A 17,426-nucleotide genomic window follows, 5' to 3' on the forward strand; every position below is an offset into this window, starting at 1 on the left:
CAATAATTAAGTTGCTCTTTGCTTGATGTTTTGGGAAGAATGAGGAAGTAAACAGATGAAACCCCTGTTGGGATTGTTTCCTTTAGTCAATGGCTTATTGTTGGGCTACAGCAATATACTTATCTTTTCCTACTGCCTTTTGCATCCCTTCATTGTAGGGATTTGCTATACACACTTGAGTCTTAAACTTGTGAATATTTTCCTATTTTGTGTTTCAAAATATTGCTTGTACTCCACATTCTGAAATAAAGTAGGCTGAGGCTGTACAGAAAATCATTCCCTGCTTTTTTAACTTCAGTGAGGGTGGTAGTGCAGGGTCAGCCCAGCTGGTATAATGTTATTTTAATGAATCAAAGGAATTTGTTCTCTCCCCCCCTCCCCGCATTAGGCTGTACTTTATTTCCTGTCTTGGTGTTTCTCCTTTTTCCTTCTCAACCATTTGGATCAGAAGGGATGATACATGGACAAAGTAACTTATTTGTCTGGATCAGAGTGGTGGCATGATGTTTGCTGCTTCTTCCTTTTGCAAGGTAAAACATGATAGTTATTTCTATAAAATGTCATTACATTTTAACCACTGCTGGTTATGTAGAATTGTGATATTTCAACCAGCTAAGAAAATTAAGGGTAGAATTTGATGGGTCTCTACAAGGGACTCAAAGAAATTTGGACCTTTGTGAAGCAGGCATGTTTCCAGACAGTAATGATATTTTGTGCTGAACTATGTCAATCCACTAAATTTCTCTCAACTTTAAGTAAAAAGAAATCAAAAAATTAAAATCTGTCCTGTGTATACTGACCACTAGAAGAACTTTCAGCTTTTCTTATAATCACTTACTGCCTTTATTGACTTTCAATAGCCTTTATTTTTGAGTTAGATGTGGGAAGGACTTACTCAAATTCACAAGTGAGGGCTTCTGCACTTTCACGTTTTATTACCCCTTTCCCGGCTCTCCTTCTACTCGTTCCCACGAAAGAATTTTTATACAAACTCCGTGTCCTTGACTAGGAAACACTGCAGACCTTAAACTGTGTTTAATTTTTTAATTATCAACTTACTGATGCCTGGTTTTGTTTGTACCTGTCATATGTGTTGATACATTGTCTTATGAGGCCTAAGGGACAGTGTAGTGTTTCTGAAAATTAGATTATCAGGAGATCTTTGTTACAAATACCATGTTGAAAGAAACTGGAGGTGTCAAATAGCCTAATAAGAAATTTACCATAAAGTGCTTGGAGAAGATGTTGGAGCAGCTGTGGAGCCATTAGTGGTTATTGCCAAGAAATGGATGGTGTTTTTCAAACAACATTATGTCTTTATAAACAGAGGAAAAGCCAGGGCAGCAGTGTAATATCAAGTTCTAGAAAATACTTGTATTAACTTTAGGGACTTGAATAATAAGTGAGGAGCAGCGGGTGGATTTGTCATGTTAGATCCATATTAACTGCCTTTTCCAACAGCAAACATTCCACACTGAATGCAGTATGCACTCTAAAAATATCTGTGAAATGTTCTTCCAAGCAAGCTTGAGAAATACATCAGTAAAATTATTCAAAGATCATGATCAATATTAAACTGGAAAGATGTACCTAATACATGCCAGGTGTTTGGAAATACTTAATATTTTTGTGAAGTTAGTATGCCATTTATCTATTTCCCTTTCAGCTGTTAAAAACTGACAGCAAGCTGAGTGACTGCATTAAGTTAACCCATCCTAGTTTCCTGCTTAATTTCTTTATGTGTGATTTGGATTAACAGTGTCAGAGAGTAACCTTTCCCTTTGTTGTAGAAAAATAGATCACCGTATTGGGAGAAATGAGTATCACTAACCTACTTGGAATAGAAAATTCTAATAATATTTAACCATAATGTGTAATATTTGAAAGCTGAGCTCTCATTATATCAAATTCCCCTTCATGCTAAAGATTATTCTGTTTGTAGTGGAGTTACAAACCATGCTCGTTTCAGTAGCCAGGTCAGATTAAACTGTGCTCCCATTTCCTCAGCCTTCTGTGTCCATCCCTATCCCAGAGCTTTGCACCACAGCTGTACTGGAGGAGTGTGAGTGACTGCACTGTACACCCATCACTGCGGGGCAAAAACCTGCTTGAAAATTATTTAGAAAGTGCCTCCTCAATTGAGATTTCTTTCTGTGCTTTTATTGGTACAATTGATCTGCAGCAGATTGCGTGAAGGTGAAAGCAAAATGCTGTATGGAGGTCATGAAGGAGAGGTGACCGAGGAACTTAATCCGATTTAGGTTATTTGCAAGATTTTTGTTATGGATATTTGAGCCAACAAGAAAAGAATATCCAGGCTCAGTTTCCTGCAGCTTTAATCACAAAAGGGCTTTTATTTTAGAACAATAAAGCTTATTGTAACTCATCATGTTACGCTTCACTGGAATCTGGAGGAGTCATCTAGGGAGGTATCCCTCTATCACTTCCTCTGCTTTTATATTCATCTTTAGGCATTCATGTTGGCTGGTTTTGGGGAGAAAAAAAAGAAAGACATGAGGTTAAACAGATTTCAGAACTAGACCTGTACAGTGGTGTTTTAATAGGTTATTAGCAAGAAGTGTGTTCAGCTAAATCTTGTGAACAAAAGTAACAGATGAGACTATGGACTCGAAATGGTTGTATGTCACTGCGATGACTTAGTAAAATGATTATCAAATGGGTTTAAGAACATTTATGAGCAATGGCTAAAATATAAAGCTGGATGAGACACATGGGGTCATAAGGACAGTTACATATTATGGTTTTATCCAATAACAGCATATCTTGTAATGGAGAAACAACAATTTATTTCCAAATTAATACTAGCTCTTTATATGGCTTTATATAAATTTGTAATAACATGGTTATAGTTCCAGCTTACTTAAATTTATGTGCATTGCTTAGTGTTTAAAAAAAACCCCAACAAAACAGTTAGGGGAGGCAGTAAGAGACTGAGGTTAGAAAAACACCTCTGAGGGCATGCTGTTTATTTTTTTTGTAATATTTCCTAGGGAAAATGATGTGGCTCATGGAATTTCAGGACTGATTTGAGTTAAACTGTGTGAGAAAGAAGTTGCTAACAGGCTCATAGGTCCAGACCAAACAGCATTCAGCACATTACCTTCACAGAAAGATAAGAATCAATTTCTAGTATTTCCAAACCAACATTTTAAAATTTTCACTGTTCATTAATGAAGTCTGTTACCCATGTCTAATACAACTGTCTCGTCATGCTTTCAGTTTGTTAAAAAAATTAGCAGAGTTGCCTAGATAGGAAATAGGTAGAGAATTTGCTTTTTATATTACTTGCCTATTTAATATTATTGGAGTATATTGGGTTGTCTTTAACTTTGTAATGTGATTATTTTTCTTTGGATATTTTAAATTTTGTAATGGATACAACTCTGTATCTGCCAGTTTCTCAAACTTTTGAAATATAACAAATTCTTGCCTATTAAAGAGATGCTTTTACAAATACTGAACATGATTTCTACGTATTTCAGGGAGCTAAAGCATAAAGTACTTTGAAAAAACCAAATCTTTAATACAGGATTTCTGTTGCACAAGAATTTGAAAGGTATAACACACCTCCCAGGAAGATCTACAGACTTGGAGCCTCTTGCCCTGAGCAGGCTGTATGGCAAGGAACCACATTTAACCACCAGTTGAGCCCACAGAGAGCATTCAGGTTTTCACGAGTTCTCTGGCTGTATTTCACTGAAAACACAGTCATCGTAGGAGTCTTCCCTTCAGAAATCTGAGTTTGACCAACTCATTATTTTTTCCCCCATCGAAAATCACTCAGCTCAGTCTAATAATCAGTGCTGAAGGGGTTTGAAAGAGCCTACAGTGCTATTTATCATTTGTGTACCTTCCTTATTTAGGAGTAAGAAGAGCACTTTACATTCCTTTTAATACAAATCTACACTATTGTTATTTTGATGAACATGTCAATGAAGTAGAAAGCATGCTTTAAAAAATATTTAACTCGCCTAATGTTTCGATTTCTGAGCTTTAATTGTCTCGCTTTGATGCTTATAATGGCAAATATTGATCTTTTAGATCAAAGTTTTCCATGTCAAGTGTCTCAGGTATATTTTCTGTGCAGTTTCAGTTCAAATAATTCTGTTTTTCCAGGAAGGAGAACAGGGAAAAAACTGTTATGCTTAAATAAAACCATATAGCTATGCCATTCTAGCTATCCCTGCACCCTGCTTTGGAGCAGTTTGGCAGGATCAGGTGGCATTTTTAACTCCCTGCAAAAGTGCATATGACTGAGTTATGAGACTTAGAAAAAATTCCCTAGTGTGCTCTCAGCAGACCTTTGTTAGAAGTAGTCAGCTAAAAATTTCAGAATATCTGTTTTGTACTGGATATCTGTTTACTGGTTCAACTGGTACCTTCATTCTGGAGGTGCAGGAAATACACGTGGTTTTCCTGTTACTCCTCCTCCTCCCATTCCTGAAAGAAGAAAGGGCTGCCTCCCCCAGTACAGCAGGCTATTTTGTTGGCAATAGGGCAACATGAAGCAAAAGCATAAAGTAAGGGGAGTGTAAGGATGAAGCAGCATAGAGGGGAGATAGTAATACAAAACGGGCTGAAAACACAATCCACGAGAGCCAAATCAAGGAATAGAAACATGAAATCACAGTATGAGAAAAGGAAGAAACACCTAATAATTTATTAGCTACGTTAGATTCTGCTTAAACCAACATTTATACAGACTGTTCCTTTTTTTTTTTTTGGCTTGGTATGGTATGACTTTTGGCAAACTGTCCAGTCCACGAAGGACTGCAACATCTCTGCAAAGATGCTTTTAGTACTCCCGATCACCATGCACCTGACTTTGCAGCAAAAGGAAGAGCATGGAGAGAAACTGGACTATAAGCTGGTCTTCTGGACCTACTCCGACACCAATGTGTCTATATCAGTCTACCTGTATCAGGTAATGGGAGCTGGAAGACCTGTCACACCAAAACATTCCTCTTTGAAATTAAGAGCATACTTGTGTTCCCCACAAGTTCCTTCCATCAGCACTGTCCTATGTGACTGAGGGACCCTGGAGTTCCTGGCAGAAATGCCCTGAGCTTGACAGCACCTAGGGATGGTCTGTGTGTTCCAGAAGAAGGGGGAGCCCATACAAACTGTAGAGTTAAGTCACTCTTTGAGGGTCAAAACAACTAAGAAACAAGAACTACAAGGGCAGTCTTAATTTTTTTGTTTTCTTAAATTATAAATGAGTAAATGTCACAAAGCTGTTGTATTTAATATTGTATTTAGATTGTCTAAACTGGATACTAGGCAGTGAAGGAAGCTAAGAGAAATTGTTTAGAATGCATGGACAGTACAAAAAAGCCCCCTCCAAAACCCAAATCAGACTCTGCTATGAAATGGCTTAGATTTTCCTTGGAGATCTGGCTCTCTCATATGCACACACAAAAAAGTTTCTCATAGCTGTTGTGCATTAATCATTCTCTGGGCTGGTTTGCTGTCAGCTCTCTACTGGCCACAAAAAAAGGTGATGGGACACTTGTGACCAAAGGCATCACTGTGTTCCTCCTGTGCTATACAGCTATAGCAAGACAACTGCCCCCAAATCCATGAATTTTATTCTGATTAGAAAAAACACCAAAGTAGTCTCGTTTACATATTGCTGAACAGGACAGAGGCTTTAGATTTCCTGAAAAATCATTTGAATCTGCATTTCTAGTCAACATACTTCCAGTTTTGTTTAAAATGTCCTGTCACCAGGATCAGGAGACGAGCAATAGACTTCATGAACTGGTAGGCTTGCAGGAAATTACACCTTTTGTGACTGTTAACAATGAAAAGAAGATATAGCCTTAACAATGTATTTTTTATTTCATAATTTGGAAAACATGATGTAGCAGCTGTTATCAATAATAGAACCACAGATGTATAGACATACTATAATTTTTTTTTTTCCCAAGAAATCCAAAATGAAAGCTTGGGATATGCATAATTTTGGGAGACAGGCTTTGCCAAAAAAAACTATTGACTTTTCCTATGCTTTATCATTAATAAGACAGAGTAGGTTGAGAGTGCAGAGAGGTCCCTGTCATGCTTCTGTGGGCATGGCAACAGCGAAGTTTGTGTCACGCACAGTCGGCAAGGCACTGTGCGTGTTTGGGTGCAACACTGCCCTTCCCTACCCCAGAAAAGCAGCCTGGCTGTCACAGCAGCTTGTCCTTACTACAGTGATGGGAGCAAGAACTTCTAGCACTCCCAGCAAAGACAGTATTACTCTCACACAATGCATAATCTTGCTATGCCCACAACAGCTCCTGTATTTTAATACAGCATTAAGTGTACTGGACTGTTGCTAATATTGATTTGATTTCTAAGAGTAGGCAGAGGAAAGAATAAAATGATAAAATTTACAATTCCAATGTTTATATTTGTGAAATTTAATTTACTTCCCTACTAGAATTAATTGCTTTTAGTTTCATACTTGTAAGTGCACAGGCTGGCTGACCTGGAAAACTTGGACAGAATTTTCAAGTAACAGGAGATCCTAATCTTGGCTTGAATAAAAGCCTTGGCGTGAGCTGATTTAATGAGATATTTATGTGAGTTGACTGAATCCTAAATTTCCTATTCCATTATTACTTATGGAACTTTGACATTTTTAAAGTCTGTAATATTTTCCAAATCGATAAGTAATATATGCTTTAATGAATATAACAATTTCTGATGCCCTTTAAGTAGAATGATAGAATATTTTTTGTTTAGTACAACTATATAATATAGTTTGAACTGCTCATATTGCTAACTTGGCTTGGATTCAGGGCACCAAGATAGGATTTACTTCTGCAAAAAGTGATATTGCTGACAAGAGACTTATACCACTGGAGTCCCTGAAGTTGCTTTCCAGGAATGAGGTAAGAGTGGGCAACAAATTCCTGATCCAGAGCAGCACATGCTTAATATTCAGAAGGGGATACTGACAGCCCTGTTTAACTTTCAAAATGCACATATTTACCCCTTGTTGGGGGAGGTGGGATGGATGGAGAGGGTCACTGCAGCTCATATGAAGATTTCTGATTGAAACTGATATCCTAGTGATAGACTTCTCTGAAGAATGGTTGTCAGGACACTCCCTTCAAAATCTCAACTTCCTAAATCCTTTTGTACTTGATTAAAAACTAAATAAATCTGAAAGCAAGTTACATTTGTTGATTAGACCATAATTAATATGTTACTAAAAAGATTATTCCAGAAAAGTACAGGTTTCTCATAAACTTTGGTTTCGATTAGCAGTGGCAGTTAAAAGCATGGAAAGTAAAATATTTGCCTATAAATATTTTTTATATTTACAGCCCTTGAGGGAAATTGTCTTTTTATTTATACAGCTCATATAAAGAGAGACGTTTTTTTGCAAAATTTCTTTCACTACACTCATATGATAAACATTAAATCTAGCTCCATAAAAACATATTTTTAAAAACTTTTAATATAAGCTGTGGTAGAATATTATAAAATAGATAGATATGGTATACTGGTATAAATTTGTTCCAGAACAAGGCATATTATTAATGTAATATTTCTGAAGCCCTAAAAAATAAGACTTCTTAATGGAAAAAAGGAATACCTGTAACTGCATTGTGGGGCCATTTGTTTCTGCAAACTTATGCTCAGAGACAAACAGTATTTCCTACATAGAAATGAGAATGTGAACTGATGTTTTTGAGGTTTTCTTTTTCTTTTTAATGAGATGACTTGAAAATCCTTTAGTTTTTGGCAGTTAGGGGGCCATGCTATGTGTTTATTCTCACTGACATCAAATACTTCATTTTGCAAGCAGTGAATTACTTTTTCCAATTCATTACAGAAGTAGAAATGTTTGCATATTCAAAAAATTAAATTAATTTTTATTTCTGGGGTGACTGTAGGGCTTCACTTCCAGAACAGGATTCCTAGGTACAATTTTTGCTTGTGCGTGGTTTTAGTTTGAGGGTTTTTTTTTTTTAAATTATTCCTATGTTTGGTTAATGACAGGAACAATTTTTTTTTTCTGACTTGCTCTTGTTCCTTCTTCTCATTTCCTGTTTGGTGACCTTTGCTTTTTCCCTACCTTTGTCAGCGTTTAAGAGGCACAAAGTAAATGATGGAATAAGGTCAAAAGCATCCAGGTGAGAAAAACTACCTACTTGGCCAGAACAACCTGCTGTCCTGAATTACAAAAACAGATGAAATTTCATGGGTCCATTGCTGCACTGAAGTGGCAGGCCTAGATAACTGAGAGTAAGTAAACGATGGGTGTATTGGAGCATAAGCTGTACAGTTTCTGGCTTCTTTTAGCAGGATGATCTGCAGTAGGCAATGCCAAACCAAGGCACACAATACACTCATTTTCCCTTCGTGCACCCCACTGCAAGTCTTCTCTTGCCAGAGTTTTCCTGCTTTTGGCAATTAGTTTCTATCACAGGAGTCCCTGCCCAGGCAGGAGTTATTTCACTGACTCTATAAAAGTGCTATTTCTGGCAGAGAAAAGGCAACTGCAAAGTGGACAGACAAAATTTACAGTGCTAGACTTTCTTCTGCGCTCCTCTGAACTGCTATTTCTCAGATCACTTCAGTGCACCATCTTGGTTCTCTCGTGCTAGTTCATATGGCAGGAGATCACAGTTCCACACCATGAAACACAGAATGATGTTCCTTCTTACATTCTCACTGTCTTTGACAGCAGACGCAGCAACCACATCCCCTTCATGAGGTGAGTAGAGACTGTGTTTCATAATGCAGAGAGATCAAATACACACTAAAGTTACACTGACTGCTAACTAGTTCCACTTTCCAAGTTACTAGATATACATTACCTAGAACAGTGAACTGATGTAAGACAAATATTAACTTCAGAGCTATAAAAGTATTAATCTCTCTCTTGTAAGTAAATAAAAATTTAAATATCAATCTAAAAAGCCTTTAGTCTGATTCCTTATAAATTAGCCATACCTCACATCTAGCAAAAGCTAAATGAGGTCATAATTATTCTATTCCAGTATTTGGTAATTTGCATTTAGTAATTTCACAGTATATTTCAAGGTGACGAAGCAAATCTGGGTGCATAAAAATGGATTAATTTACAAAGGATTTTCAGTTAGGTCATTCTTACCCTCATATGTATATACACACATTTGGAAACAACAGTTTTATTAACTTGAAATTATATTTGCTATTAGGCATACAAACTAGAATGTCAACAATTGTCAACAATTTCGATAACCGTTTTTCTCCACAGCTGTGACATAAACAATTATCTCAATCCAGAGAAGCATGAATGCATAGTTCTTACGTTGTAATTTTTATAATCACTACTCTTTTGCACAGCTAACAGGTGTTTCCTTATATGACATTTGCAACTTTGGCCTTTTTTTAAAACTTTTCTGCTCTTGGTCCTGAATTTTTATCCACATTTTACTGTATCTTTATTTATCAGTACAGGTTTTAGTGCCATTTGCTGAATCATGCTGATTTAGTCTGAAAGTAAAGGTAGTGATGTCTTAGTCATAAGACCTGATATATATTCATGGTATTAAAAGCTATGACAATAATCTCAGTCAGCCTAAGAACAAAACCCAGCTCCTATCACTGAAATACTGAAAAGCAGAATTCTTCATTCTATTGGAGCAGGAGCTGATTTCTCTTGAAATTTCTTTCCAGATTCAGAGACTAACTCCAGCATACATAAAGACTTTCAGGTCTTATAATTCAGCTATGATAGTTATATCAGATGTAAGAATTCAAGAGTAAAGGAATCAATACAAATAACAGGTGAAATTTTGGCCCAAACCCAGAAAAAGTGCAAAACTTTCACTACATGTATTAAGCCATAATTTCAGAATTTCAGTCTCCCAAAGCAAATTGAACTCTTCTAGGATTATTAATTATTAAATGTGGCAATCTCTTACCCATGCATATCTAAAAACACACAAGAGAACTTTATGTGTGGGGTTTTTCTGGTGTTTTGTTTTGTTTGTTTAATTTGTCTGCTACTAAGTACATGTGTACATAGAATATAAAACTTTGTTCTGGGTAATGGTAGATGTGGATCAATTTTTATTGATTGATTCTATGCAGTGCCACAAATTTTAACTTCTTTCTTTTATGCTTTTGTTAATACACAAAAATAACCAAACAGCAGATACCTTGATACTTTCTGATAACCCTTCTCATATACAAAGTGAGCTGTTAGCTGCAGTCTTACAGTTTTCCTTCTCTAGAGATCAACTGTCCCATGGCATCTTCTTCCACTATGCAGTGCAGTCATAGCAAACTAGAGCTCTGCATCTGAGCTGTGCCCTCCACACGGTAGTTCCTTCAACAGAGGCACTGTTTCGTGCATCAAAATGAAAGGGCAACACTGAGGAGGGTGTGGTGCCTGACTTGGTCCAGGCACTAAGAGCAGACCCTGCTACCCTGTGATATTGCAGAGCCTACAGGTTTCATAGGCCTTTTCCACCTTTTAATCCTCCTGCCAGGAGCTTCTAGAATCCCTTTCAAGAAGCAGGATGTGCAGCTGGTGTTTCAAAGCCTACAAAGTAAGCTCAGTTGAAATGCTGATGTTCAGTATTTGCAGTTGCTGCAAATATTCAGTGCACAGTGAATGTACTGTTCAGTCCAGGTATAGTAATTAACATCTGCTATTTAGTATTGCCATCCTTCAGTGATGAGAGATGAACAAGGCAGACCTTCCCCCAAAATAAGGAATGTTAAGTTTTGATAGGTCTTTTATATATATATTTATAAAATTAATTTTAACTGTAATTTAGGGGATTTTTTGGTACTTGTATGGTGCCATTGATCCATGCTGTTAAGGTTTTCTCTACATTCAAAAAACCCAGAAATGAAATGAATATTGTTTAGAATCTGTTACAGTTAATGAGTCCAGAAAAGTAAATTTAAAGGAAAATACAAAATTTTAATTCAGGAGAAGCATGACAGTTGAGATACTTGAAAGAATTTTTGTATGTGAAGAAAATATATTTGATACATGAATGTATATAGTATTATGTGCTGATCATCAACATTCAAGCCTCTATTTAATTATACATGGTAAGCACCCATGACTAATATTCTGAATTCTCCACTGAAATTCTATTGAAAGAATAACATCAATATATTAAATAGCTCAACTTCAGGCACAGTCAGGGGAAAAAAAGCCTTTTGTGTTCTTTCCCTGAGCTGCCTCCACAGAATAAGTTCCTAGTTTAGGTGAAAGCAGTCACTTCACAAAAGTACAACTATAATATTCTGTGTGTGCACATATACATTTACAAGTACAGTGTTGTCTCTTGGTGTCTGTTCTGTTAACTGACTTAATAAAATATATAATATTTGAAATAATGCTTGTTTTTGCTTTCTGATTACATTACTTTGAAAGTGGCTTTAAGGAAAAAAAGTCACCCAAAAAAGTACTGTTAAATAAATCACAGATTTGCAAATAGGCTGATTACATTTGGCTGCACAACTGAATAATAAATTGTAGAGAAAATGGCTTTGTAAGCTTACAACTACATGTCTGCCCTGAGGCTGACCCAAGAGTCCTTTTGCTTCAGCTCCAAGCCATTACTTTGCTGTTAAGTGCCATCCACTACAAAACTGAAATTATGTGCAATTACAATTACATGCTCATTTAGATGTGCAATTGCTCGTTTTTACACATGCAATATGACACAGTCTTTCATAAATGTTTTCTGCTTTCCTGATTCATATCTACTACAGGGAGTAAGTATGACTGTGTGGCTTTCTGCAATCTACAGCATTTAGGAGCACAATCAGTATGTTAAAAATAAATAATCTCCGATTAGTTCACCAAATAGCAAAACCCAGTTGGTTTTGGGGTGAGTTTTTTAAGTATGTAGAAGCATCTTGTTCACACAATTACTAAACTTTTTATACTTGTACTTTGTACATATAGTAAATCTCTCTTGGCTAGACCTGTCATTGGCCCTTCAAATTAATTACTCTATATATCAGGTATTGGAGAGAACACTAGATTATCATCATGTACTGTAAGAACATAGACAACACCAAATAAAGTAGAAATTTTCTGTAGCATAATTACCATCGCCAGGCAAACTGGCAGCCAACTGATAAAAGCTAAAGTTTTTTCCACTTTATGTTTTTATTTCCCACAATCAGAAGCACAATTCTCTCTAGGCACAAGCAAAGTGGCTTAAGACAGCAGGTTGCTGGGATCTGTGAATGGCTGCAGTCCAGTGCTCCCTCTTCCTATGCCAGACGCTGGAAAAGCCTCACTGCTACTGCTGGTATTGGCAACTCATGGGCAGCAGTGAGAAAGGTGATAACTATTCCTGCTGGGACAGTCAGTGCCTCAAAACCAGCCAATACCTGCCCTAATATTCGCATCTTCCCACCAGGCCCATGAGCTTTCAAGTACCTGGCACATGCCATTTTTTATCTCTTGCCCTATTTCTGCTTCTGCCCCTTCTCTTCCCTTTACAGATTAAAAGCAGCAACCCAGTTTCCAGCCCCTATGAAAAACACAAGTAAGGTTTCTTACTGTTTAGTTCATTCTTACCACATTTAAATCTGCAAAAGTACTGGAAGAGTATGTAATTCTACATCCCTACATGTGATACCATTTCAACATGTCAAGAAGGGTTGTATTCACCTTGTGTAAAGTACCTGACATGCTTTTTTTCAAAAAGCACAACAGCTGCATGAAAAACTATACCTTTATCTTAGTTGCCCGATTGACTTTCCCATCAGTAACAGTTCTGGAGTAGCAGCCAACATTAATATTTATATGCACTTACATATTAACAATTGATAATCAGTTCTGATTTAGCTAAGACATGAATAGAGGAGTAACTCTTTTACATGACAATCTTATGAGAATAGATGGTGGGTCAGAAGAAACAGGATATGTCTGACTATAATTCACTTGGGGGAAATAACTGTAAACCAGATTTAAATGGCATCAAGTGGGTTAGTGAGAGTGCAGAGGTACTGCATCAGTGTCTGCAGAAAGGAACTGGATTGTGCACCATGCATGAACACTTGAGGAGACCAACTGGAAGATGATGTGTTAGGAGGGAAGGCTACAAGAGCATGACATCTGTGTGTAATAGCTGCTATTTCAGGGACAGTATTCAAGTCTGCATACCTAAGTTAATAGAATTCAGAGACTGCAGCAAAGAAGAATCAAGATGCTTGATGAAATAAAAGTCTTTATACAGGACTGTAGATCCTAATGTTGAGTAATCAAGTACTTGCTATTTATATAGTTATGTACTTAATGGTACCTATCTATTCTGAACCTCTGCAATCCTTAGTAGTAGGTGATTTAAATAGGTATTAACAAAATTAACAAAAAAGATAAAGACTTTAATTAATGTTGCACAGGTAAGTCGGGGGACTATGGAGTGTAACAAACTAACACCAGGGAATTTTAGTCTGCTCCTCTGGGATTTAGCAGGGCATTTCCATTGTTATTGCTGATGACATATAGTGAGACAAAATGCACTTGAATGTCCAAAGCATGCAGGGTATGTAACTGGGAGGCCAGAGGCCATTCTCTGGTCCCTCCTGCCCAAGTAACTGGTCGGTGCCGTGGGGCAGGTTGGTGAGGGCACTTCTCCAGCTCACTGACACCTTTCCAACGCCTGTGGATTTCCCTTTTCTTTCTGGACAAGGTTAGCTTTGAACGCCTCACAGTTGTGTTCAAAAGTCACTTCTTTTCTCCCGGTTTCCACTGTAGAATAGAATCATAGAATCGATTGGGTTGGAAAAGACCTTCGAGATCATCAAGTCCAGCCCTTGGTCCACTCCAGTCTGTTTATTAGATCATGGCACTCAGTGCCATGTCCAATGTCAGTTTAAAAACCTCCAGGGATGGTGAATCCACCACCTCTCTGGACAGGCCATTCCAATACCTGATTACTCTCTCTGTAAAGAATTCTTTTCTGACATCCAACTTAAATTTCCCTTTGAAGAGCTTGAGCCCATGCCTCCTTGTCCTATTGCTGAGTGCCTGGGAGACCAACCCCCACCTGGCTAGAACTAACCTTCAGGAAGTTACAGACAGTGATGAGGTCACCTGTGAGCCTCCTCTTCTCCAGACTAAACCCCAGCTCCCTCAGCCTCTCCCCATAGGGCTTGTGCTCCAGTCCCTTCCCCAGCCTTGTTGCTCTTCTCTGGACCCACTCCAGCACCTCAATGTCTTTCCTGAACTGAGGAGCCCAGAACTGTAAGGCCCTGACGGAGCATGACTCGTTCTGAGGGCCAAGAGTGGACACCACCTTTCCTTATTTACTTCCAGCCCCTCAAACGCCGAGGGAGCCGCTCGGACTCGCCGCCGGGCCCGTGGGGCCACGTTCAACGGCCGCGCCCGCCACGCGGGGAGGGCCCCGCGCCGAGAGAGAGCCCCGCGCAGAGGGCCCCGCGGCAGCTCCGCGCGGCGGCTCCGGGCGGCTCCGGGCGGCTCCCCGAGCGGCGCGGGGCAGGGTCGCTGGCGGCGGCTGCAGGTGCGCGGGGCATGCCCCGGACCCGAGGCGGGGCAATGGTGCCGGGCGGCGGCCAGCAGGGTTTGTTTCTTGGGTGCTGTGGGTCGCCGGTGCGCTGCCATTTTGGGCGAGAGGGCACGGCTGGTTTCTGGTTACTCGTGGGGAACTTTCACGAAAATTTCGTCCATTCTCTTTCACGCGTTCGGGAAATAGTCTTCCAGAGAACAGACGAGGTGGGCCCTCGTTAAGATGTCTGCTGTCAATGGCTCAGCAATTTTAATTTATCGTGACTTCAAAATTTATTAGCGCTATCATATTGAAAGGAAATATTGAATGCATTTTTTTTCTAGAGATTATTTGGCATTGACAATTTTTGGATTGACAGGAGGCTGAACATGAGCTAGCAGTGTGCCCAGGTGGCCAAGGAGGCCAGTGGGATCCTGGCCTGTATCAAAAATAGCGTGGCCAGCAGGACCAGGGCAGTGATCCTTCCCCTGTACTGTGCATTGGTGAGGCCACACCTTGAGTACTGTGTTCAGTTCTGGGCCCCTCAGTTCAGGAAAGGTATTGAGGTGCTGGAGCGGGTCCAGAGAAGAGCAACAAGGCTGGTGAAGGGACGAGCACAAGCCCTGTGAGGAGAGGCTGAGGGACCTGGGTTTGTTCAGCCTGGAGAAGAGGAGGCTTAGGGGTTATCTCATCACTGTCTATAACTACGTGAAACGATGTAGCCAGGTGGGGGTTGGACTCTTCTCTCAGGCGACCAGCAGTAGGACAAGAGGGCATGGGCTTAAGCTCTGCCAGGGGAGGTTTATGTTGGATATCAGAAAGAAATTCTTTACAGAGAGAGAGTGGTCAGGCATTGGAATCGCCTGCCTAGGGGGGTGGTGAATTCTCCGACCCTGGAAATTTTTAAGATGAGACTGGACGTGGCACTTCATGCCATAATCTAGCAATCAAAGTGGGGTTGGATTAAGGGTTGGACTTGATGATCTCAGTGGTCTCTTCCAACCCAGCTGATTCTATCATTCTATAATTCCATGATAACGTCCAGCTTATTAAGATACTAATAAAATGCCGGTTCTGCAGAACCGCTGCTGGGCCTGTGTGCTGATGGCGGAGGCTTCCCTGTGCTGGGCAGGTCTCCCATTGGAATAACTCCTGCCAAGTGATGTGGTCTTTGTAAGGGGGAAGTCTTGGGATGCTGCCCCTGCTGCAGTAGTCTTTCATGCAAGCAGTTTATTTCTCTGCTATTAAAACTGTTTTTTCTCCGCTCTTCTTGCTAGTAGTCATATAGAACAATCTTATTTCAGGAGGGTGGGCTGTATAACTTGAGACTTTTTCTCGACCCTTCCTTGGGGAAGAGGGGATGTGGGGTAAGAGGGGCAAAATGTGATGGTTTGATGTCATCACATACCTTTTTATTGTCAGGATGCAGGTGTGCTGCATTCTAGAAGCTAGCCAGCCTCTTAAACAGCTTTCCCTGTTTTTAAAAAGTGTGCTTGTCATTTCCATATGGGCTGTGGAGGTAAAATTGCCTTTTTCTTTTTTCCAACTCTTCTGATTCAAATCTCTGTTACTACTGCCTTGCATTATGTGGAAATTTAGTATAAATATGGCTTCAACAAGTCTGGGTAAAAGGAAATATGTCATCCATATCAGTAGTCTTGGTTAATTTGGCTGCAGGAATTTCATTGCTGCTTTTGACTACAGCTTTCAAGTCTTCCTTTTTTAAGACGAACAGATAGGAAAAGAAGGAAATCAGATTTTTTTCCTAGCTTTAGTTAATTTGTTCTAATTCAGAGTTAGACATTTACAAGTTGGTTTCTAGACCTGAGTGGGTTCAAGCTTTATGTGTTGGAAAATTGTTCCTTGACTATATTAGAAGTTCAGTGTTCAAAAAATTATAATGTAGTAAATTATCAGATGATTTTTCATTTTATAATGCAAAGACCAGTTAAAATTGGGTGTGATACTTCGTCATATTTTAAATAGCCTAACTTCTCTTTTCCTGTTCCCTGCTGAAAATTGGTAATGTACTTGTAACTCTTGCAGTCATGATAATTTCTTTTGAATTTTTCTTGTTATATCAATTATTCCCTTGTGTTGTAAAGTTTCTTAGAGAAAACAAAATTTCAGTATCATTTTTATTGTGGTGACTGTTGTTTCTGTTACTTTTCACTAAAAAAGTTGAAGTTCCTTCAAATCATAAAATCTCCCAGTTGACCAAGGAGATGGGAGTGGGATATATTAAGATACAGATATTAAAAATGAACATACCACAACTGATTGTTTATTTAAAGTGGGAGATTTGTCAGCCCAGCACCACCTTCACAGTTTGTGGTGCTTCTGTGGTAGCTATACTGAGTGGGAAGATCCAAAACACTATTAATTTAACTAAAGTAGATATTAAAAGACAATTTAGGTAGTGTGTGTGTGTATATATATATATATTCACACACCCACCCACCCACACCACACTCACCACACACACACACACACACATATGTATATATATATATATACACATAAGGGAACTCCTGTGCTGACAGTGGAATGTAAGTGGTACACTGATGTTAATTAGTTAAAACCCCATTGAACTAAATTGTGAGAAAACACCTTCATGTCCATCTCATGTCCCCATCTCCTTTCTCCAAATGTACACACAGATACTCAGGGAAAAATCTGTATAGGTATAGGGTGGCTCAGTTGGAAGGAAAAATGAGAGAGAGATCTGATCCTGCCTCCTCACAGATTTTGTCCAGCATATTCAATCATCTCAAAAAATTTCTGCGTCAAGCCTTTTCTGCTCTTGCCTGTAATGTAGCGTGTTGTCAAATGCGGCTAACCAGTGGTAGGTAGACTGCTCTTCTCGCGTAACATCCTCATGTGAAACTGAATGCTCTCTAATGATTTCATCTGCGTTTTTTAAGTGCA

The sequence above is a fragment of the Pithys albifrons genome, chromosome 4, assembly GCF_047495875.1.
Source record: "Pithys albifrons albifrons isolate INPA30051 chromosome 4, PitAlb_v1, whole genome shotgun sequence".
NCBI lineage: Eukaryota > Metazoa > Chordata > Aves > Passeriformes > Thamnophilidae > Pithys > Pithys albifrons.